Here is a 25,698-nt window from a genome sequence, read left to right as displayed (position 1 = left end):
TTAGACCCTATTTAAAAAAAAAAAAAAATTTCAAAAAATTGATTAATTGTTTAAAACATTTTTTTAAACTTATTTATAGTTATTATAATCAGTGGGATGTTTCTTAAAATTTTATTTAAAGTTTAACTAGTGTTTTGGGCCCCTGTAGTTTTCATGAGTTTGACAGTCTTTACTATCAAACTCATGAATGAGTTTCCCCTCCCCTGATTGGCTGCAGAGTGCTCACCTGATCCCAGCCGGCACATCGCACTAAGTACGCCGTTGGATCAGGTAAGCACTGTGCGCCGACATCTGAACCGGGCCAGTGACAGGAAATCCACTGCGGGCCAGGTTTCAGATGTCGGCGCGCCGGTTAAGTGCACATCGGGGGCTTGCATGCGCGGCAAGCCCCCGACACCAAGTTTTGGGCCAGAAGGTGGGACCTCCACGATTTTCCACATCTGACCACAGGATGGGTGAGGAAAATCTAGACTTAAGACTTCTGCTCTGTTTTCCAGTTATTAATTTGAAGTTTTGTATTTTATTTTAAAACTTGATGACTTCAGGACATTGAACTGGTAAAATATCTGTCCCGTATTTTCAGTGGATATTTAAATACTGAACCTGCGCTCTATATTGTAGGATCGGTACATGAAAGAGGTCTATTAATAATTTGGTCAGGTCAATGTACACATGAGTGTGTTTGTCACAAAAACGGATGCTACTTGCCACAGGGTATCAAAAATCTCAGAACATTTGAAGGTTTAAAAATTAAACTAAAGCGATTAATTTTCTTTTCAACTCATCAGTCAGGCTAAGATACCAACAGGTTGTTGCCAGAATAAGATGAAGTTATTAATCAGCCCTGTCACTATTCACCTCTTATTGGTTACAGTCCTGTTATGCATTCTGGAAGTATAGACTAATAACAGACCTGAAGCCTTGGGCATATAATCAGTTTACAGCTCTCAGCATGCATAGCAAACATTACCACAGCATACAGGTGGTTAGCTGATTTGACATTTGGACTTTTGCAAATTATATTAATATTAAAGAGATTTTTTGCTGAGGTAAAATATTACACTATTGGTCATCCTTATGCAGTGCATTGTTCCCCTTCCTTCCCCTCCCCCCACCGGAAAACCTTACACAGAAAGGCTTCCCTAACAGGGTCGAATAGATTGAGTTTATTTTTGCTGCTATAAATCTATCTGGATTGAATAAACTGACACAAGCATAAACATAATGCACTGAAAGAATGAAGCCTATCTTATCTGCAAATACTGGGAGGCAAATCACTTTTGGATTGGTTTACCCAGCTTCTTGTATAAAGTGGGACAATTATTTTGTGAAATGAAATCAGTTATGCTGCTTGGAGTACTATTGGTTCCCATTCTGAAATATTCTCATTATTTGATCTACCAAATCAAAAAGATATGAAATACATATAAAGACAGCATCAGACTATATTGTCTAATTTTACATCAGATTATCAGTTCCACATAGATTAATGTGAATCCACTTTAGTTCCTGAGAGATTAGTTACAAAGTCTAAACTTGTTCATACCCAGACATTCTGATGTAACTATTCTTATTTAAATTTCATCTGGATAGAACCTTTGCAAAAAATTCACCAGCGTCTAACAGTTTGATGATGTCACACTAGAAGTGTACATTTATTCCGCCAATGGTTTGTGAGTTGATTTAGTTGGTAGCCAAGTGACAGTGACTAGAAAGATTCCAGGTTCATTTCCAGCCCTGTGGTCTGTAGTAGGAGTGGGATTGGCTGCAGAGGCCCTGAGTTACTGAGGGGCTGATTGGCCAGGTTTCCACTCCTGATTGCTATCCAGTGACCACTGCTGGAAGCTTGTGTGCATAAATCAGGTAAGAATAGGATTGAGCTCAGCTGTGATGGTGAACATGAGTGAATAGCCTACTGACATGCATCGTAAAAGCTCACACATAAATAATGGACACTTGAGCCACCATTGCTAGTGGAACCATAAAGCAGTAATCACTCAATGCCTTGAGGAGAGGCAAGCAAAATGGTGAGTTTTTTTTCTTAAACAAAGAGTGTCCACCCTTTGTTGAATGTCAGTTGAAAAAAGACTTCAAAATAATGGAAGAAGTGCAAAGGTTAAAATTGGGAACTTTTCCAAAACCTAGGGGTGGGTTGTCAATAATACTTTCAGAACAACCACTGTACTAGAGAATACCACCCTTCCCATCTTGCTTCTATTGTCAGTTTTGTAGTAAAGCAGTTCAAGTGTCAGGCATAACATGGGTCAGTGGCAAAACAGAGCTTATGCTGACTCAATGGGCTCGGTTTTGCCAGGCTCGAGGAGGCCGGATTGGAGGCATGTGAGGTGGTAAAATTGCAAAAAATGGCAGGCGGGCCCGATCCTACTTCCATCCTGCCTCCGAGCAATTTTCCCAAATGCGTGTTTTCTGACCGTTTCCATCCCGCCTCCAAGAGGCGGGATAGGCCCTTAAGGCCATTAACAACCAGTTAAGTGTCTCTATAATCCCATTTTGAGAGGCCTTTCTGATATTACCACTTTTCCCACATCTCCTCTGGAACATACCAGTGAATCCTGGCAGCCTCACAAGTGGACTGCTTACTAACAGCTGCAGCTCCACCATTAAAAAGGAGTTTTCAGAAATCATCATTTGCAGGTTGCAGAACTTTGTTGTCTCAGGTCTGGGGGAACTTTTAGCAGGCATACCCATTGTTGTGGAAGTTTGGAGCCTGACACCCATCTCCAGTGTGACCTCCTGGGAAAACCCTTTTGCCACCTTGACTGAGTGCTTCCTCAACTGACGCATATACCAGAAACATGGGAACCATTTATTTCCTTTCCACCTGGACATCAGATTCGGACGAAGACCAGCGTGGCAGCAGCAGAACCATGAACAACAGCAGCAGCAGGAGCAACAACAGGAGCGCCAAGCTGCTGCTCGCCCACCTGAAGCTGCACAGGCCAGAAGGCTCCAGCGCGCGACCACATTGTTGCCCAGGATGCAAGGGACGCACTCATCTTGGCCAGGTTTGCTTAGACTGCACAATCAAACACTTTTGCCTCGCATCTTCTTATCAGACCATTGACAATGGCCAAGAACCTGCGGATTCCTATCACTCTGACCACCATACTGACAATTGCAAGTTGCCCGAAGCCCTCAATGTGGAAGTCCCATTAGCAAAATGACACACGCCACAACTGCAACAGTTTGCCATCAGAATTTTTTATGACAAGCAACTGATGGCTTTTCAAAATTAAACACATTACACCAAAGTGACTACCCTTGTAACTACTTGTGCATTATCTTCCTCTTAAGCGTGCTCCTACGTGGTGCTTCCCCTGTGGCTTCAGCGGATGTGGCGTCCCCTTGCTCACTTTATTGCTGCTCCTGTCTCGACACCTTTGGTGGGCGTCCTCTGGGGTTGCGAACCTATGAGGGATTGGCAACAGTCTGCTGCTCCTGCGGCTGTGCAGGGGTTGAGATGCCGATCTCAGTTGAGTGGGGACTCTGGTGGGGCTCTGACCGAGGGCTCTGCAGTGGCATGGTCGTGTGAGCGCTTGGAGAGGAGCCCCTATTTCCTTGTTGTATGCCACCAACATCCCTCTCATGGGTCTGCCCCACTTCAGAGCTAGCAAGTGGCTGGACAGCACCTTGCTGCACTGCAGGGGGGCCATGAGGACCAATTTCTGCACTGGAAGTCCTACTCCAGAGGACTTGCATGAAGGTTTGGTTTGTTTGCTCAATAGCTGACCATTGCTCCTCAAGAGATGTCAGTCTATTCTGAACAATTACCATGTTTTCCATACCCTGGCGACTAAGCTCCTCCATGGACGTAGCCATCCTCTCTTCTACGGTAGCCAGCCTTACCATGGAGGTAGCCATCCTTTCTGTAGTGATGCGTTCATGCACCAACGCTTCCACAAAGGCTCTACTCATGTTAGCGATGGACTCCTCCATTCGCTCCACACTTGCAGCAACCCTGGAGATAAAACCTGCCAGAGACTCCTGCACCTGTTCCTGGAGTTCCAGCACTGCTCTCCTTCTGGATGGACCCAGAGGCATAGGGTCGACATGCAGCGGAGCCGAGCTGGGAGTGTCCTCTCCACTGTGACGAGGGCTCTCCACTGCTGTCCCTGTCTCCACCATCTGCTGATGCTCACTTGTGAGCTGTGATACACTAGGTGGCAACTCTACTCTATGTCCTGTAGTTCCCACTGAGGTGTGAGTGTCTGCGCTGGTGCAGGGTGCGCTTAATTCTGCTGACGGAGCACCCTCAGAGGTTGCAGCTTCCTCTGAGGAGTCTGGAAGCTCAGGCTCTTCCTCCTGGACAGTGGGGACGGGGGCTCTCGATGGTCCTGTGGGGGAGTAAAGGAAAGAGTTAGAGATGTGAGGTAAAGGTTGCATGCACATTGAATTATGCAGATGATTATAAGTCAATCTGTTAGAGCATCAGAATCATTATCAGTCACTCATGCAATGTCAATGAGAGAGATGCCAAACTATTCTGTCACCAGCTTGCTGTGATGCGCCCGCCTGTCTGTCCCCCACTTGGGAATCCTCCTCGATCCCGGCAATTTCCAGGGCTGCCTCCTCCGAGGTGGTGAGCTGAGCTATTGAGGGTGGCCCTCCTCCTGTCCTCGCTCTTTCCCTCTTATTGTGGGCTCTCTTTTCTTGCAATGAGGGACACAAGTGGAGTTTGAGTGAGAATGAAGGAGTGAGTGTAGAGAATCCATAGCATAGATGCTTAGAAGGAGACAAAGGGCCCTCCCTGTGTGTTGTAAATTGTTGTCATTGCTCCACAGTGATAGGGAGTGTGAAGGCTGCATGGTCGAATAGTTAAGTGAATGTGACGATAGAGAGAGAGGGAATGGGTAAGGGTGTAGGGATGTCAGTGTCAAGTGGGATGTGGAGGAAGAGGTTGGCAATGCAAAGTGCTGGTGAGGAGAGGCGATGGGGATGAGGTTGAACGGTGATGAGAAAGTCATACTCACTTTTCCTGTGTGGAGAAGGTCATGAAACCTCTTCCTGCACTGCAGCCAGGTTCTGCGGCACATAGAGATGGCATTGACCTCCTGGGCCACTTGCAGCCACACAGCTTTAGTCTGTTGTGGTGGCTTTTTCCTCCCTGAGGAAGGGAAGAGTACCTCCTTATTAGATTTTGCTCCCTGCACCAGAGCTTGGAGGGAGGGCTCATCAAAGCGAGGTGCACACTTTTGCTTGCTGGTGGACATGGTCGGTAAATGAAGTCTTTCATACAATGTCCAAAGCGTTTCCAGCCTCCAGAAGAAGCAAGGCTGCTTGCAGGCCTTAAATCCAGCAGCACTGATGATGTCATCGGAGGCGACTTTCAGGATGGAAGGACTGATTGGGCCAGGGGTTCCCACACGCTGGAAATCAATTGCCCAATTAGGGGAAAATCGCACTTTTTTCCCACTTCACATCGGAGTCGGGGTCCTGACACGAAAACCACCTGACACGCCCCAGCCCGACCCCAATGGCAAAATCCAGCCCAATGATGCAGCCGAACCCAGCTTCAGAAGAATGTTCCTTGCCCCATCAATTGCACTTTTTGGATTCACATACACTGGAGAATATGCTATGGTAGGTTACATTTAATTTACTTGAGTCATAACAGGACTCATGGGTTCTAAATTTGATAGCCCCCAAAAATGGACACGGGTTCGTGATGCACGATTAACCCACGCCTGTTGATTGCAATGCCAACTTCGTGCTGCTTGCTCATTTGAAGGATCTCTGCATCCAGCCAGCGCCAATGTTTATTGGCTGCACACATCAGCAGATGACCAGTATCGTGAGTGGCTAGCACTACTTAAAGCTAACCTGCACTGCCTAAAGCTAGCCTGCAGCTCTTAAAGGGGAGGTCCATTGTGGCTGGAGCAGGTGCTGGGAGTTGTGGTTGAAGAGAATCTGACCTGGGAAAGTGTGAGGAATGGCCCAACAGGGGAGAGAGTGGGCTCCAATGTTTTTGGACGCTGCACTCAAGGTCTTGGTGGAGGATGTGGAAAGGAGGAGAGATGTCTTGCATCCGCAGGGGGCAGGAGGCCCTCCATACACACGGTCAAAAGTGAGTGGGAGCAGATAGCTATGGAGGTCAATGCCAGAAGTCAAGCCCCGAGGACCTGGATGCAGTGCCACAAGAAGTTCAATGACCTCACATGAGTGGTCAAGGTCAGTGAATACATCTTCAAATGCCATATCCTACCAACTGCACCACTAGCCTCAGCCACACCCCCATCACTCACCTACCAGCAATCTCTATCAATCAGGACTAATACCTAACATTCATAGCTTCACCTCACCCTCACACACTTGCACTGCTGCAAGCCTCACACCCAAATCTCACAGGTTGTACACACTGCCAGCTATTCAACCATGGCAGCTATTATCAGCCAAACAGATTGTACCACATTCACTGACACACTTCCCTCTCTCTTGCAGGACAAGGTGGCACACAACCGGAGGCAGCAGGAGCTAACCAGAGGGGGGCAGGGGTGCCTGCATGTCCTGATCCCCATGGAGGAGACGGTGCTGACCATTATTGGGACAACCATTGCTGAGGCCGTGGCCACCGGTGGGACTGAAATCATCGAACATGACAGTATACTTATACCAAACCCTCCTTCTCACATCCCACTTCCCCCTCATCCCATACTCTCTTCTGATTTACAAGCTGCAGAGGGTGTAAGCATGCACCTCTTACTTTCCCCCCTCCCCACACCACAACCTTACCCTTATGCCTTTTTCCTTTCAGATACCCAAGAGGTGCAACCTGGCCAGGCAACAAGAGAGTGCTGATGAAGACTGTAACGGGTTTTCTCTCTCCAAGGTCGCAGAGGTTTTTCTCGCCAGAGGCCTCTCTCTCTCTTTTGCACAGTAAAACCTTGAGTGGTTCGACCCACTCACCCCTTAGGTTCTAGACACTGGAATTAGGTGCAGGAACTACAATGCAGAGAAGACTCTTATAGACCAAGTTTCATGAAATGAAATGAAATTTTATTGCATAAGGAAAAACAAATCAAATGCAAGCAAATAAGAGGGCACATGGGAGGGAAAAACAAATCATAACAATACAGTACTGACTAAAATAGATACAGGCATATTATACTTTACAAAAGTCATCATGAAATGGGGAAACACACGGAACATCGAGGGACAACAACTCATGTTAATTATACCCAAAATGCCCACCCCCTTTAACCTATCTAGATTCGATTATGTAGGGCCAGAAACATGCTCACCAATCCAACCAGGAATTGCAAGGTTTTGAAACAGGTCTGCGTTTTGATCCTTTCAGGCGTCCTGTCTCCTTGTGGTCAGCACTGCGGGCTGCGAGCTGTGACACGCCTTCTCTTCCTCGAGGTGAAGGTCATGGACAGGCTGGATCACAACGGGCCTAGATGTTGATGCGGGGGAAGTGACCATCTGCTTGACCACGGTTGGAAGCCTCTAGCCGGCTTTCATATAGGTTTCTTCTGTAGTTTTCTGCCTCTTTGTCTCATCAAACGGACCGGGGTTTGTCGACGATCTCCCGATGGTTACCCCGGGGCGGGATGCAGACTCGAATCACCTACTTCTTCTTCTTCAAGCGATGATGCCACCAATACGATGATAGCACCACGATGACTGTCCTCTTTTGCTACCCCCGGGTTCCCCCAGATATACTTCTCCCGCCAAATCAAGGTTAGTCTTTGTTTAACTTGTTTAACTTTTGGCGGGCTTATAGCACAGCGGGGTAGTTATTATATTTTAACTGCTTTCGGGATGGCCGGTGATGGCCATCTCTGGTCTGGAATGACCTGGTAATGTTTTAATGTCTTCTTGGTGTCATTGATGCTCTTCTCATGAATATGAAACTGTTCCCCTTTGTTAAGTCTGTGTGTTATATTGAGAATTACTACACAGACCACAAGAGTAAAATTAAACAGGTATTTACTAGTCGAAGGTCAGGGTGGAACTGCCCAATAAATCCTTACACAGCACTTATATATCGGTGTGGTCACCGTCGGTATTACAGTATACAGCAGCCAAGATAAAGTAGTGCAACTCTTAAAATAGTTCTCTTAAAGGTGGAACGGTTACTAAAATAGTTCTCTTAAAGGTGGAACGGTTACATACACTACAATCCTCTCTTTTTAGCTCAACAGTATATATGTTCCCCATTAAACATAACATCATAACATATATACACAACTTCATGTAAAAACAGTTCACAGATTCAGTCTCTGAGGCGGCGCCTCCTGCGCCTCCTGACTCGGTCCGGATAGCGCCTCGGTGGTGTAGTAGTTTTCGGTGGTGTAGTAGGTTTTCGTTGCTGGGGTGACTTATCTAATAGTCCTTCACTGGACTTAACAGCTTGAATTTTCGTAACTTCGGAACCAGCATTGTTGACTTCTAAAGGCTCGAGTACCTTGGGAAGTTTTTCTGCTTCCAGACTGATTTGGCTCAGTTCGGAGGGACCACGTGCGTGACCTGGTAGGGTTGATAATGGTTCAGATGAGTCGTCATCTTCATCATCATGGGACAACTCACATGAATATACTAGATTGCTGTCCGCCTCAGAATCTACGTCCTCCAAATGTTTTATTATTTCTATTTTTGGAGCTTCAACTGTGAGTGTGGCTGTGGTCTATGCATTACTTGATTTGCAGCTATATTCACCAGACTCTTTGGGTGTGAGATTTGTAATGGTAAGTTCTATCACATTCTTATTTTGTTTAAATTTGTATCGGTCAGAAGATTCGATTAAGCTCTGGTCTTTGTACCATCTGACCATCTTGGAAGTAGGTGTAAACTCACAGCTCAAAGTAGCAGAATGCTTCTCTTCCACTGTAATGTTCTGTAGTTCTTTGACTACCTTTGACGGAGGCTCTTTAATAGTCAGCCTCGCCTCAGATTTTGATTTCCCTGCGATAAACTGCAGCAAGCCGGTCATCTTACAAGTTGTTTTTTTCAGAGTGAGACGATGGATAGTGCCACAATGCTCAATGTCCACATCTTCAGAAGCATGAAGAATTTCACCATTTAGTATCCATTTTGGAGGCTTCACGTCAGCAACTGAAAGCTCACACTCAAGAATGGCGTCACTTGGCTCTGTCCCTTCCACATCACATATGGGTTTAATGATGGCAATTGATTGCTCTTCTACATATAACCTTGCTGTGCTTTGGTCATTTATGGCATCGCACATGTAGTTGCCTTCATCTTCAAAAGCGACATTATTAATAACGAGCTTCCTATACACATCTTCACTCACAATCTCATATTTATTACTGGGATGAATCTCTTTGTCTTTGTAATACCACTTGACAGCAGCATTTGGCCTGGAAACCTTGCATTCGAAAATGACACGATGTTTCTCCATGCCAATCTTCTCTCTTAAGGGTTTCACAATTTTAACTGGCAATTCTTTAATTCGAAGCAAAGCTCTGGAAGTATCGCTTTCAGCAACAAACTTGATCTCTGCAGCATCTTCAGTTTTTGTCTCTGCCACCAATTCCCTGAGTGGCTTATTACAGCTGACACTGCTCACAAAAGGGTGCTCTTTCTTCTTAGCTTTCAACTGATCGAAGAATTTGACATATTCCCTTTCTTGCTCAGCTTTGATTCGTTTGGCCTCATCGCGCAGACGGTTTGTGTGTTCCTGATACATTTTCTCAATCAGCTGCTTCTGCTGTCTTCCCAGATTCTCCAACTCCGTGTCAAAGAACTTTTTCTTTGCATTCATCTCTTGCTCAAAACGGCGAATCATTTGTTCTAATTGCTGTTGTAGTTTGAAATTAAGTTGAGTTCGAGCCCGGTGTTCCTCAGAAATGTGCATGTCGGTAGACTGGACAGACGCAGAATTCTCTGTCAAACTATGTTGTTGTTGTTCAGTGGAATTCTGTTCTGATACTTGGTTCTCTCCTGAAGCATTTATGCACTCCTTCGTTTTTCCATCATTAGTCTGCAAGTCCATTTTAGACTTGTCTTTTGCACATGGGCTGGTCTTACCGTCATCAGTACCAGAGTCTGAGCTGATTGTCTTCACCGAGTTCCCACTCTCTGCTTTGTCACTGTCACTGCTGCATATGCCCTCATCCAATATTCTGGACAATCGTGCAGGTTTGACATTTTTTTTCTTTCCGGAATCTACCGTTATTGCTTTTAGGGAGTGCCAGTCCAGATTTATTTTCCTGATCCACTCCCGTCCCAGAAGTGGTGGACCTCCCTCAGGTAGCACATATAAGTCCATTCCTTGGTGTTCTTTGCCCTTGTGTATCACCTTGACTTTTATCTTTCCGATGGGGTATACTTTTTGCCCCGTGTATGTCTGCAATACTATCTCCGTATCCCGTAGGGGAATATGTTTGAATAACTTTTTGTAATCTTGCTTATTCATGACCGTCAATGCCGATCCGGTGTCCAATTCCATTTTCACTTGGACTCCTGCTATCTGCAGTGTGACCCAGATAGTTTGTCGGTCAGCTTCCTTACTCACGTTGTGAATTCTCAGACTACCCAGTTCCTTGCTGTTGGAGTCTGAATCCGAATTCTGTTCATCCGAACTCTTCTCAGCCACCTTATGTACCTTTCTGCACTTTTCCCGTGGTGACTTTTTGTTGCTGGTCTTCTTTCCTGACCGGCATACTTTAGCTATGTGACCAAGCTTGCCACATTTTCTACATTCCTGGTTTTTAAACCAGCATTGGTTCTGATCGTGTGTTGTCTTTCCACAACGATAACATTTCGTTGTACCCAAAGCCATTTGATCTACGCTGAGTACCGCTGCCTTCAGCTGCATTTCCGCAGTGCCTCTCGCTGCGGCTTCGTGCGATGCTGCAATAGTGACAGCCTTATCAAGTGTAAGATCATTCTCTTCAAGTAGCCGCTTTGTGTTCCTTCTTTCGACAACCCACACACGAATTTGTCTCTCAGTGCCTCTGTCAGGCTTTCCCCAAACTGATAGTATTTCGCTAGCTTACGCAGTTCAATTAAATACTCCGCGTTGCTTTCCTCTTTCAGTTGCGTTCTCGCATAAAATTTAAATCGTTCCGCTAACATCAGCGGTGTGGGGTTCAAATGATTCCTCAGGACAGCAACAATTTTAGCGAAAGTCTGATCCGCCGGTTTAGCTGGTGATAGAAGATGCTTCAATAGCCCGTATGTCTTCGCACCCATTGAATTTAGTAAGGTTAGTGCTTTATCTTCATCTGATATTTTATTTGCCTTACAATATATCTCTATGCGTTCTACATACGTGGCCCAATCTTCAACATCGGGATCGAAATCGTTGATGTTACCACGCTTAGGCATCCTCGCGATCTTCTTGAGAAACAAAAGAATTATTTATTTATTTATTTTTTCTTTTACAAAATGGCGGTTTCCCGCGCTTGTCTTCTTCCCCCGCCTCCGAAAATGGCGGCTTCCCGCGTTTGCCTTTCTCCCCCGCTGGCTGTAATGGCGATTGCCATATTGCTGCGTTCGCCCTCCCCCAGCGGTTTTCAAATCGTGCCTCCCAGCTCCTCTTGCAGTCTGGTCCTTTCCCCCCGGCTGCGGCTGAGTTCTCCGCGTTTTTTTTTAATTTTCCCCCGCGCCTTACGCTGACCCGGTCGCTGCGCCTCGCGGCCTTGGTAGCTGCCCGGCCTTTTTCACCGGTCGCGGTCGAGCTCTCTCTCGATGCTGTTGCGACTCCCAGCCCGCTTGCAGCCCGGTCTTTCGCACCGGCTGCGTTTGCATTCACCGCGGCTTCCATGCCTTACGCTGCCCCAGTCTCAGCGCCTCTGGCCCCGACTTCTGTCCGGCTCTTTTCCCCGGCCGTGGTCGAGTTCTCCGCCCTTATATCCTCCGTTTTTTTGTTATTTTCTCCCCTACTCACAGTCAACGTGGCCGACTTGCTTCTCGTCGCTGATCGGCTTACCCACCACCGTGATAGAAGGGGTGATCACTGCCTGTTGCTGATGGAAGGCTTCGTGTCAGAATTCTTCCTTTGCTCTGCAGACCCGAGTCTTTTCTCAGCAGAACGATGAGGGCGGATGCCTCTTCTCGACGCCCGTTAAACTGCCTTGGATGTACCTCTGCCGCAGGGTAAGATCGTACTCGTCGCCACTGTTAAGTCTGTGTGTTATATTGAGAATTACTACACAGACCACAAGAGTAAAATTAAACAGGTCTTTACTAGTCGAAGGTCAGGGCGGAACTGCCCAATAAATCCTTACACAGCACTTATATATCGGTGTGGTCACCGTCGGTATTACAGTATACAGCAGCCAAGATAAAGTAGTGCAACTCTTAAAATAGTTCTCTTAAAGGTGGAACGGTTACATACACTACACCCTTTGTCCGGGTAAACATTTTGATGGCCTTTATCTACAGGCTGATCTGGCTTGATCTGCATCCAATCCATATGTATGCGTACATGTCTGGTTTCGTTTTCTCAGAAACGGCTTCCAGAACTTACTGTGGGTTGAATCCACAAAGGCTGTCTGGGGACTGCAGGAACCATTTTAAAGTGTCCCAATAAGTCGGTCACGGGGTCTGGCGGCCATTTTATATGCCCCTTTTTCTGGGCTTCTTTTAAAACAGTGTTTTAAAATCAAGGCCTCTTCTGCCAAAGGACCCTTATAATACAATATTAATTTTGCGGATCTTACAAGACACAGCACCATCATTTAATTTTACACCTCAGGAAGGCAGCACTCATCCTCCCACCACTGCCAGGCCACCTGTGCCCTTGCTGTTGCCTGTCAGTCAGCCAGCCCAGACTGCTGCCACCCTTGCCAAGATGGTGCAGTCTGCAGTGGAGCCTTCTAGGTCCAGAACTGCTCGAGGTCTTCTGCTTGCTGCCCCACTGAAAGTCAGCAGCTTTCCACCAGCTATGATGCAGCCACTAGTGGGGTAGCACTTCGTAGGAGCACTGGGAAAGGCAAAGGCACATAGGAGTGTAAGCGGTTTTTGATCCTAGCCCAATTGCTAGACAGACAGTTCGAATCGCCCCCGCCTTACGAAAGTTCTATACCCGGGAATTATTATTCAGAGTGTAAATGAAATAAGTCACGGACAGGAATGCTTCGGTGAAAAATCAAACTTGTATTAATTTGGTCTAACATACACTGGCTAAAACATGCACTACTAAACAAAATCACTATCCCTGTGGAGAATAAAATCCAGATTACAATCAACATACATACAGTACAAAACTGGGGACTATAACGAGCAGTAATTCCCTTGTTGCTATGGTGGACTCTAATTCCACCCCTACCAACGAATTACCCAGTCGCATAAACCCCTTCGCCTGGCTGAACTAAACGAAGCCCCCCCCTCGGAATAGCCCAAAAGCTTCACTTCTGAGAGACTATGCTTATCCTCACACATGGTCGGTTTTGATCGCTCTGCTCGTCGGCTTCTCTGGTACTTCTTGTTAGTTCGATCTTGTAGGAGCAGGGAGCGAGAGCGAGAGAGTGGTGGGAAAGAGTCTATCTTTATAGTAGTCCCTATCTTTTCCCGCCAATCTTTAAAATCCATTTGCTTCTGAGCACTCCGGTGCTTAGCCTGTGATGAGTCATCCTCGGACCCATGCGTATTGGATTAATGGCCCTAAGTCTGGGACATATCTTTTGGTCTTTGTGTTGGGAAAAAAAAACTGTCTCCCTTTTGGCTGGCTGAGACCAGTGGGTTCATTGTTCTGCTTCTCTTCTGAGATGGAGGTGAGAAGTGCTTTGCATATTAGAGTGGCTTTTCTAATCAAGTTCAATGGCCCCCTTCCTTTTTCCAGGACTGTCGGGCGAACCCATACATACTGGATAATGAACAGTCCTTTTGACACAGCCAACTGCCATGCATTCTCTGGAGTTTTAACAAAACCAGTCTTTCACATACCTGCACAGGGCAATCCCATAACAGGGAAAATACCCTCAGAAAAATCCCATAAAGTCCACAAAAATATTCTTGACGGAGTCCATTCTTCAGAGACTTTGCGATCTCTTCAGTCCCCCGTTTGATGCTCTCCTTTCCACAAAGCATCACTTGATGAGAGAGCAAAGGCCAAAGTCTCCCACAAGTGAAGCTGTTTCCCTGTATTTATGTTTTAAAACCTCAGAACTGTACCCCTTACTGCGTGTCATAGTTCCCTTTTACCGAGTCAAAACATCAGCAAAACGGCTTCTTAACACATTCAAACGGCTGGGTTCCAATTCCCACCAACAAATTTCAAGTCAAAATACAGAACAATAATAAGATCCACAGGACGTTGCCAAAAGGTCACCACGCACATCACACGGTACAGCATTGACAGGTGGTAACACTTTACAAAAATGCAACAGCACACATTGCGCAATACAGAGTGCAAAACTATAACCAGAATACAATACTCTTGCTTACAGAACTTTAGTACATTACAAGTCTTGCAGGGAGAAACCATCATCAACACAAATCGAATTACACCTTTCCGGATCGATCTAACACCCCTTGCCACTGCGCTTGGAGCATCTGGCTCTGTCGCCTGCAGCTGGTGTAAAACAAGTAGTTTACAAGCAACAATTGTATGATAACTAATGCATGGGAACAGATGCGAATCCAGGGAGGAATCTCTATGCTCAGACCGATGTCCCACCATGGTGGCGAGAAAATCCCTTTGATCTCCTCCCCCACTTCTACTGTCTTTTGCTCTAAAGTGTAAAAATGTTTCTGGGAGAGCTCAACGCTCTTTATTAACTCAATGAGGTGTTCCGGCAGAAAAGGAATCGGGTACCCGAAATGCTCCACATAGTATGGTTGGACTGCCTGCAATCTACAGGGACAGGATAGGCTTCAGAGGCTAAACGAAGCTGGCATGGGCTCAACGAATTGCTATACGGGTGTAGCATGGTGAGATGCTTGTTGCTTAACCATGAATGGACGCGACCTTGCCTCAGGTCCTCCAGGTTACTGTGGCCCTCGCCCAGTAACCATGCTCCATACAGCACACACACCTCATTCTGTGCAGCCTGCTCCGAGGCGTTCCTGTCCTCCCGTATCAAATCATTAACAGTTTTAGCGTGCTTCTCCAACTCTGCAATGACCTCCTTTAAATGAACGGTCATTGCCTGGTCCTCATGAAGCTCTGAACCCACCACTGTATTCTCTACCCCATGAATCTTATGCAGTTGGTTCTTTAACCCACTGATCTGCATCTGGAATTGTGCATCATCCATACTATTAATAATACCCGTTCCTGTACTGAACGCTGTGGCGACATCGTTCCAGGTCCCTCTTCTCTGCCTCCCGGACCCCACACTACCCCCAACATTCAGATTATAAAGCTGTTCTTTCTCTACATTTGCGTAGTTCCGTTCCTAAAATTCCTGAAACATCACTTTTAACAGAGCTTCATAAAGATCTTTTCTGACCCCCACATACACACATAATCCCTTCCTCAGATTCCCGCCACTTATCCCAACACACATTCACTCCTCCCTGAGAACCTGTGATCGTCCGGTACGTGTCATTACTTAGTCTTTCCCAGTCAGTTGTCTGGTCCCCTGTATCCATGCTCAGTTTCCTGAGCCACCACCACCTTCCCAGTGGAATGTGTCCCCTACAGCTAAGGCACACCCGTTTACCCTCTGTTACCCTAACCCAGGAGGTGGTAACCCCTATTCTCAGGCATGGGACAGACGCTTCACCATAGGTGAACTCGTCATGGCTGGAATACCGGGTGGAGTTCAAACCCAACCATCCAGGCCATCTGCCCTCATGGAGATAGACGCTCGCCCCATCCTTCGAGCCACCTCCAGTGGTCACGGTCGGTCCGTCTCCGCCGGTGCAGCCGAAGACAACTGATTCCTCAATGTCGCCTCTGTGACTCGTGCTGCCTTAGGCGTTCCCTGAAAACACACAAAATGCAACGTTGTCCTTGGGTGATGCCTCACCTTTCCAGACACAGCTACACACGATTATAATCCAAACTATACAGACAAGCTAAGGCAACAGACAGCAGAGAAAGAAGCTATGTACAGTGCCATCCGTCTCCGGGTGGCCACACTAGGTCTCCTCGACCCTGGGCCACTTACGACTACGGCTTCCTTCGTTCACCGGTGTGTAAGGAGGCGTCCACGGCATCCTCGGCCGTGGGATCCTGGCACTCCTTCTCACTCCTGCTCCCACAGGCAGAACGACTGGTCCCTCTGTGGATACTCACAGTCCCAGATTATGGGCTGGAGACCCACACCTGTAGCGCAGCTCACCACTCCCTGCCGTTTCCTCCTCTTATCAGCTCTTTCCCCAGGGTTAAAAAGCTTGCACTGATTGATATGGACCCACAGTGCGTCGGGGCATTTTGACCGCATATACCATTGGACTCGCCCTATCAATGTTACTGTACGGTCCCAAGTATAGCGGTTCAAAAGTCCCTAACTTGGCGAAGTTTCTAACCATTACTTGATCTCCGACCTTCCACTCGTGGTGCCTCTGAGGTTCAAGCAATAAACAATTTCTACGATGTTGCTTCCCCATGTTACTGGCAGCCTGCCAATGGATCTGCCTGAGAGGCTTAAGTAAATTCTTAACAAACCTGTCCCGGTTCACCTCTCTCAACTGACCTTCCGTGAGAACCGGGGCCAGTACATGGCTGGGCGTTCTCATGACCCTGCCAGTCACGAGCTCATGCGGGGAATACCCTGTGCTTCTAGACGGGCTGGCTTGGACCCCCATCAGAACTAACAGCATGACAAGACCTCCGCCCATTTTCTAGGCGAGTCTCCCGTCTCCTTCCGTAATCTTTCCTCGATGATCCTATTCATCCGCTCCACAATCCCTGATGACTGCGGGTTGTGTGCAACATGCCATTTACCCTATACACCTAGCATCTTCAGAGTCGCCTGCATGACTGCCCCTGTGAAGTGACTCCCCTGATCAGACTCCACATACTGTGGTAGCCCCCACCTAGAGAACACTTCTCTCACTAGAATCCTTGCAGTCCCCAAAGCTGTGGCTGTTCAGCATGGGAAGGCTTCTACCCATTTAGAGAACACATCTACCAGGACCAGGCAGTACTTGTAACCCCCCTGTGCGGTGGGCAGCGGTCCGATATAATCAACCTGTATCGACTGCCATGGTCCCTCCACTCTCCTAGTGTGTCCAATGGATACCTTCCTTTTCTGGGGGGTCAGGGTTGTTTGCAGCACACACCAAGCAATCCGCGCAGATGTCGCGGACGTCCTCCCTCAGTTGCGGCCACCACCCTGCCTGTTCCACCCATTGCCAGGTAGTCTCCGGCCCGGGGTGCCCCGCTCCTGGACCCTCATGGGCCAACTGAAGGAATCCCCTCTGGTGCTGCTGCGGAACTACCCACTGTTCCCCTCTGAAAACCATCTCTTCCTTTACCGTAATACCTGCCACTCCGTATGGACCCTCTACCTTATCTCCCTTAGTCAGCATCTCCAGAACAGTCTTTAGGGCGGGATCCCATGCCTGTACCATCTTTAGGTCCAGGGCCAATGCTACCCCTACACTCCCTTGGCTCTCACCTCTCTCTCTGATCGCTGCTACCAGACTCAACCCATATGGATCCCAAAACGTGCCCGTTCGAGCACCCTCTTTGGCCAGCACGTCGGCCTGCTGATTGCCCTCCGCACAGGGTTCTGTCTTAGAATGGGCCTTGACTTTGTGAATATAGAAATCCCCCTGGGTTCCTATCGATGTTAGGATCTGTCGCAACAATGGCTTGGTTGCTAGGGGTTTCCCATTTGCAGATGTGAACCCGCGACGAGACCAAATGGCTAAATATTCTGTACACGAATTGCAAGTGAACATGCTGTCCGAGCAAATCGTGTAGGGTGCAGGGAACTCTTCGGGTGGGTAACCACATACACCACCGCCGACAGTTCAGCGTGCTGGGTGCTCATGGTGTTCGGGAGTTTAATGGGAGTTTAATGGCCTTGGCAATGCCTGCCTTTGGGTCAAAAATCCCGCATCCAGTGAGTCGCTCCCCGGCCACCACTGTATTGGACCCGTTTACATAGATCTCGCGGCCTGTGGGATGGATCCCAGCCCGAAACCCTATGTCTACGTCCCATACTCCTTCAACAGAACATTTGTGGGCCACCCCTGGGTAGATCAAATTTGCGGCGAGCTTGGGCTCACAGAGGCCTTTCACACTCAAATTCATCTGAGACAGCTGTAGGGGGTTTCTCTTGCTCGTTCTGGTCTCCTACCAGGCTTCGTGCAATAATTACCCTTGAGTGGTTCGACCCACTCTCCCCTACGGTTCTAGACCTTGGACTTAGGTGCAGGGAACTGTAGTGCAGAGAAAAACTCAATAGACCAGGTTGAATAGCACGAAATGGATGCTTTTATTATTAAACAGTTTGCAGCATTAAGAAATACATGTCATAAGCACAGATTAATGTAACTACAAGCATACACATATCTATAAACTTAACTCTATGGAAATGGGGAACACACGGCACATCGAAAAGGGGGAAACACATTACGATTACCCTTACCCCCTCCCCTAGACCTAGACTAAGTTTCGACTTGAGGAACTCGGAATCATGCTCACCACTTTCAGATTCGCAAAAGGGGGGGTTCGCAGCCCTTTTGGCACAGCTTTCCATCGTCACGTGGATTTGGAAACTTCTGGCGCAGCTTGTTTTTCTTTCTCTCAGGCGATGAGGCAGCAGACACAGCCTCGATGAGCGCTCGTCATGACTGAATCCGTTAAAAGTTGTTGAAGAACTGGATGTCCATGGGGTCTCAGTCACCGATCCCTGGTCGAATGGTATGTTGAGGCCCTGGAGGGCTAGGCCCGGAATGTCCTTTTTCTCCGGCCTGGATCGTCGGTTTTCCTGATGGTCTTCCCCGGGACGGGGCGCTGGTACCGAATTGCTTTCTTTATGCCATCATAATTATCCTTCGAGGCAGCGCTGGAGGGTGTCTTCTCCTTCGGCCTGGGTCATCGATGATCTCCCGACAAGAGCACCCGGGCCACCCTCCTGCGTCTTCCCGTCGTTGTCGAGCCTTGCCTGGCCGAACGTCGACCACGTCCCGAAACCGAAGTGCTGTCTTAACCGGAAAGTCTGTCCCGGTGCGTTGAAGAAATGAAAAAAACCCGAGGTGAAGCTTGAATTCTAGAAGAAGCGTACCGTAGAAGAACCGTTTGAGTTCCGAAGCTCCTGACGAAGTTCTGAAGTGTTAAGCGTACTGATGGACTTTTCAATCCATAGTTATACCTTTTTGGGACAGTCTTATCTCCCGCCAAATCATAGTCCAGTCTTTGTAATATTTTTGGCGGGCAGAAATCTCTGCAGGGGCGCTTTGTCTTGTAACGGGAGCCGGTGATAGCTTAACTGGCCTTCCTGGCCGATAATGTCTTTTACTTTGTCACCGTAACTCGGTTCGCATATTGATCGGTCTGGAGATTGCCCTTGATGGCTGTTAAACGGTTTTTCCTTTGTACAGTAAATGGGTTTAAGTGTTCATTCAATTGTCCGCCCATTTCTTGATGGGCCCCATCCTGTTACCTGAAACTGTCTTGTACTTAGAATCCAATTAATATGTATGCTCAGTTCCCTGAGTTTCGGTTTCCCGATACTGGCTTTCGCGGGCTTACTGTCCTCAATCCACAAGCCTGTCTGGCTTGCAGTAACAGAAATCAAATGGTCCCAGAAACTGATCACGAGGTCCGGCGGCCATTTTGTATGCCCCTTTTTATCAAAGGTTTTTCTGTACAAGCTTTCTCTTGGTCAATAAACTGTCTTATCAACCCTGTTTTGTTGCGTGATTGAATTCCGGAAAATTTCAAATCTTACAGAGCAATAAAGTCCAGCGAGCAATGCGTGCACTGCTCACTGTGCTGTCCTTTATCCTCCCATCCAGAAGCATCTGAGTGGGCGTATGATGGGTTAAGAGAGTTACCAGGGACGCCCCCGTGTAGGTTTGTGATCTCCTCACGGCCCAATGTGCGGCAAGCAGGTGCCTCTCACAATTGGAGTACACCCTCTCCATATCTGTGAGGATTCTTGATGAGTATACCACAGGCCTCAGCTTGCCATGCCGCTCCTGGAGCAGCACTGCGCTCAAACTGTCCCCTGTGGCAGCTACCTCCAAAAAGAACTCCTTTCCCCCATCAATCGCTCCTAAAGCCGGTGCGGTCTGCAGATCTCCCTTCAGACGACTAAAAGATGCCATGCAGTCCTCATCGCACTATCAGCCCACTCCATTGTGGAGGAGCCGGAGTAGAGGAGCTGCCATAGCGGCATAGCCCTCTATGAAATCCCTGTAGTACCCTGTGAGTCCCAGGAAGGATCTTACCCCCGTTATCGTGGTCGGGGCAGGTAGCTCCTGTACCGCCTTCCTCCTCGCCTCATCGATGGCCCTCTCCCCAGCACATACGGTCAGCCTGAGGAATATTACTTCATGCTGGCCGATCTGTGCTTTGTTGGGATTAACTTTGAACTCAGCTCCCTTTAACAGCCTTAGCAGCTCAGCCAGCAGGAGGCCATGCTCCTTCCCCTCATTGGAGACCAAAAACAGGTCGTCCACGTACTGCACAAGCTGCTGTGGTCTGCTGAACCCTTTTAAACAGTTGGCCATACATTGGTGGAAAATAGAAGGACTGTTGTGAAACCCTTGGGGAAGGCAGGTCCATGTGTACTGCTGACCCTTGAAAGTGAATGCGAACTTATACTGGTCCTCCCTTTTGAGAGGGATAGACCAGAATCCGTTCGAAATGTCCAGCACCGTGAATGTTTTTGCGGATGCTGGGATACTCCCGATCAGGTCTGCTACGGCTGCGACGGTGGGGGCACAGGCTGGGGTGTTCTTGTTAAGAACCCAATAGTCCACAGTGGCTCTTCACGAATTGTCCGGTTTCCTAACCGGCCAAATTGGAGTGTTCACATGTGCCGCTATGCGTCTCAACACACCCTGCTCAACCAGTGATCCCACTGCCGTCTCTAAGTCCGCCTCTGCCTCTCTGGGGACGTTGTACTGTTTCTGTGGTCGGGCCATGGGGTCTCCTTCTACCCTGACCTCCACCCCTATTACCCTCCCACAGTCGTGCTTGTGTGCAGCGAATGCCGCGAGGTTGGCTCGCACATCCGGGGTAGAAGTGACCAAAAGTTCAAGGCCATAACTACCCTCGGGCTTCATCATGCACACGGTTCACTTGCCTTGCTTCCCTGGTATAACTACCACCCCCTTCTCCTTTCCCGTGCATACTGCCCCCCAAAGACAGTGATTCCGGAAATCCACCAATATCTTGTGGGCCAGTATGAAGTCTGCCCCCAAAATGCCTATTCCCTCCCGCTCCCACCGCATCAGGACACATTTCCACTCCGCATGGAGTGTACCCGGATCAATGGCTAGCGGGATGGAGAAAGACCCAGCCTGTTCATTCCCGGTGAACCCTACTAAGTTATGTGGGACCCCGCTCGATAGAGGTGATGTGGTCGGGTTATCCGCATAAGCAATGGTGCTTGAAGCTCCAGTGTCCAGCAGATAGGTCCCTTGCACCTTCTCCACCCCCATTTTCACGCATGGTCTCTTCCAAGCATCATAACTTAGTGGGCACAGGTAAATGGGCTGAGAAGCCTCCAGTCATGGGTCGGGATTGTTCGGGGCGGATGGGAGTACGCTGCCTGCTGCCGCGTCCACCCTACCCTGCTCTGCCGGAAAGACTGCGCGGAGAGCAGCCACTGATACCGCGAACGGATCAGCGCTGCTTCCTGCCACAGCTGCGGCTTTCTGCACTGGCACTGGAGGATCCCCTTTCCCGCTCCTTTTGTCAGAGACTGGGCAGTCTTTCCTCCAGTGCTCTTTACTCCCGCACCTATAACAACCTTGTTTCTTCTCTGAGCTACCCCCTTCCTGGCGCCACTCTCTTCTAACATTGCCTCCACTAGGCTTTAACTCGTGTTCTCTGCCCTTTGGTTTCTCTACCTCACCCCTACCATTCTTAAAAGAGAGAGTTAACTGCTAGATCACCTTCTCTACTGTAGTCTGAGGATCCCTGGAATCGAACCACCCCTCTGCTTTGGCCTTGATCCTGGGCAGGCTGTTCGCCACCAGGGTCCTCAACCAATGAGCCCTAGGCTCCCCCTGCAGTTGCGCCCGGTTGGGCACCCCCGCACAGGCACTCCAGTAGACGGGCCAAAGCCTGTCCGCGAAAGCCTGCGGTGCCTCCCCAGCTGACTGCAGTGTCCTTTCCACTTGGGAGAAGGGACTTCCATCATTGAGGCCCATAGCATCTAGGATGTCATCCTTTATCCCCTCTAACGTACCCTGCCCCCTCTTGCTACCCGCTGAGAGCGACTGGTACAACCTCCTATCCAGGGAAAATAAAAGTAATTTGGCTGTCTCAGCTTCGTTACAATTATTGGTTCCCCCCCACCTGCTCCACAGCCATAAAAGGGACAGATGGGTCCCCTGTGCTGGTCAGTTTGGTCAGGTTAGAGACCATTGCCTGCAGCTGGGGGGTTGTATACGGGACCACAAAGTCACTCTGCAGTTATCCTTGCTCTTGACCGTCTGCGGGAGCACCATATTTTCGCTGCCGGACAGGGCACATGGGTCCTCGTCCCGACACTTCAGGCGGTGGTCGAGCATCCTCCTCTGCCTTACAGTCCTCCTTATCTCCCTCCTGCTCTTCCTCATCTACCCGGGCCACTCCCGGAGCTACCAAGCAGACCATCCCTTTGGCCTTAGATAGAGCATCGGTCAAATTCCGGATCTGCTCCTGGCAAGGACCATAATTACCCGTATCAAACCCTCCAGTGCTGGCGACTCTGTATGCCACCTGAATATCCTTCAACTGCTCTCCCAGCACCTTTACCTCACTCGACAAGCGAACATTCTCCTCCCTAACCACCCTCTCATTCCCCTTTGCCTCAGTTACCTGGCATTGCAGGAACTCCTTATGATTACGGAAGGTTTCCTCCTGGCATATTCTTCCCTACTTCTCATCCCTTAGCACCATGCATAACCTGCTCCCTACTATAGACCTTGCGTCTGACTGTGCCTCGGACTCCCTGAGCTCTGCCTCTAACTTAGCAACCTGCTTATCTAGCAGTTGCACTTGTCTTTGTAGACAGACGAGCCATATCACCTTTTCAATGCTGTGCCTATGCTCCTTGCCCTCCGTCCATTCTGCCGCTGTGTCCACCGGACGCTCAGCACGCAACAAGCCTAGCACCCACTTCTTAGTGACGTTAACCTTCTTAAACACATATGAAGAAATCCTTTCCTCCATTTGGGATCTTTTGCCAGAAGCGCTGTCCATGACGGATTTACACTCCTTTAACCCAGATCCTGCCGCCGGTCGCCAAGAGATGTAAGCAGTTTTTGATCCTAGCCCAATTGCTAGACGGACGGTTCGAATCGCCCCCGCCTTACGAAAGTTCTATACCCGGGAATTATTATTCAGAGTGTAAATGAAATAAGTCATGGACAGGAATGCTTCGGTGAAAAATCAAACCTGTATTTATTTGGTCTAACATACACTGGCTAAAACATGCACTACTAAACAAAATCACTATCCCTGTGGAGAATAAAATCCACATTACAATCAACAAAAGACAAAATAAAAATAAGAAATGGTTTGACCACGAATGCAAAAATGCCAGAAAAGACCTGAGAAAAATATCAAACCAAAAGCATCGGCAACCAAACAATCCGGACCTACGTACTAGATACAATGAAACCCTCAAAAGATATAAACACACCATTAGGAACAAAACACAAAACTATACCCACAAAATACTCGAAGAAATTGAAAACTCCACCAATCCAAAACAATTCTGGGAAATGTGGAATAACCTGAGTACAACACAATTGCAAGCATTACCAATCCAAGATGGCGACATCTGGAGAACACATTTTGAAAACCTCTACAAAGACATCCCAATAAACGAAACAAACCCAAGTCAACACCAGGTCACAGAAAAACTCCACACATTAGAAGCAACAATTAAAGACAACCAAAACCCTCTAGACTCCCCAATCACATGGAAAGAACTGGCCACAAAAACAAAATCTCTCCACCTAAAGAAAGCCTGTGGCCCAGACAACATCAAAAATGAAATGCTCAAATTCAGCAATATGGAGATGCAGGGTGCGGTACTCAAATTATTCAACATCATATTACGTTCAGGCTGTTTTCCCGATATCTGGTGCCAAGGACTAATCTCCCCCATATATAAAAGCGGAAACAAATCAGACCCAAATAACTACCGCGGCATCTGTGTCAACAGTTGTCTAGGGAAGTTATTCTGCAGTATTCTAAACAGTAGATTACTTGATTTTCTTAACAAACATAATATCCTCAGAAAAAACCAAATAGGCTTTCTTCCAAAACACCGCACCGCCGACCATATCTATACCCTTCACACCCTCATTGAAAAACATATACACCAAACAAAAAATGGGAAAATATTCACCTGTTTCATCGACTTCAAGAAAGCCTTTGACTCTATATGGCACGAAGGGCTCTATTATAAACTTCTTCAGTGTGGAATAGGGGGCAAAGTCTATGACCTTATTAAATCAATGTATCTGAAAAACAAATGCGGGGTCAAAATTGGAGACAAACGCACCGATTTCTTCACCCAGAGAAGAGGCGTCCGACAGGGCTGCAATTTGAGCCCGACCCTGTTCAACATATACATAAATGAATTAGCAGACATGCTGGAGCAAAGCGAGTCACCAGGTCTCCGTCTCCTTGATGGAGAAGTGAAATCCCTGTTCTATGCGGACGACCTGGTTCTGCTGTCTCCCACAGAACAGGGATTACAGCAACAACTAGACCTACTCGACAAATACTGCCAAAATTGGGCTCTAACAGTAAATCTAAAGAAAACCAACATCATGATTTTTCAAAAAAGGCCCAGATGTCAGGAAAACAAATACCAATTTACCCTCAGTGATACCGCTATAGGACACACTATGAGCTACACCTACCTTGGTCTAACTATTACAGCATCAGGGAGCTTCAGCATAGCAGTGAATGCACTAAAAGAAAAAGCCCGAAGAGCCCTATATGCAATAAAAAGAAAATTCTACAACATCCAAATCCCAATCAAAATCTGGCTCAAAATATTTGACAGCATAATCCTGCCCATTGCACTGTACGGTAGTGAAGTATGGGGCCCGCTAAATCACCAAAGCTACACTAAATGGGAAAAACACACAATAGAAGCCCTACATGCAGAATTCTGCCGAAGCATCCTTCGCACCCAAAGAAAAACGCCAACAAATGCATGCAGAGCCGAACTAGGCAGATACCCACTGATAATAAACATCCAAAAACGAGCACTAAACTTCCTAAATCACCTCAAATCTAGCTCCCCAGACACCCTTCATTTCAAAGCCTTTCAGACCCAAGAGCTAAACCCAGAAAAGAGTCCCCTGAGTCAGCTGCTACTGAAACTAAGTACTCAGCCGGACCCTGACCAGCCCCAGACCAACACAGCCGTCCAAACAGCAATCCGAGTGAACCAAATCATTAAACAATGCAAAGAAACCTACCTGGAACATTGGAACAAAATAACCGAAAGCCAAAGCAGATTAGAATGTTACCGGGCCCTAAAAAGAGATTATAAACTGGCAGACTACCTCACGACCATCAGAGACACAAAACAGAGACAGACCCTCACCAGGTACAGACTAAGCGACCACCAACTGGAAATTGAAAAAGGCAGATACAAGAAATCCTGGCAGCCTAGAGAG

Source organism: Somniosus microcephalus, chromosome 6, assembly GCF_052327205.1.
Source record: "Somniosus microcephalus isolate GS21.2 chromosome 6, FLI_Smic_1.0, whole genome shotgun sequence".
Classification (NCBI taxonomy): domain Eukaryota; kingdom Metazoa; phylum Chordata; class Chondrichthyes; order Squaliformes; family Somniosidae; genus Somniosus; species Somniosus microcephalus.
Note: the sequence above shows the minus strand (reverse complement) of the source record.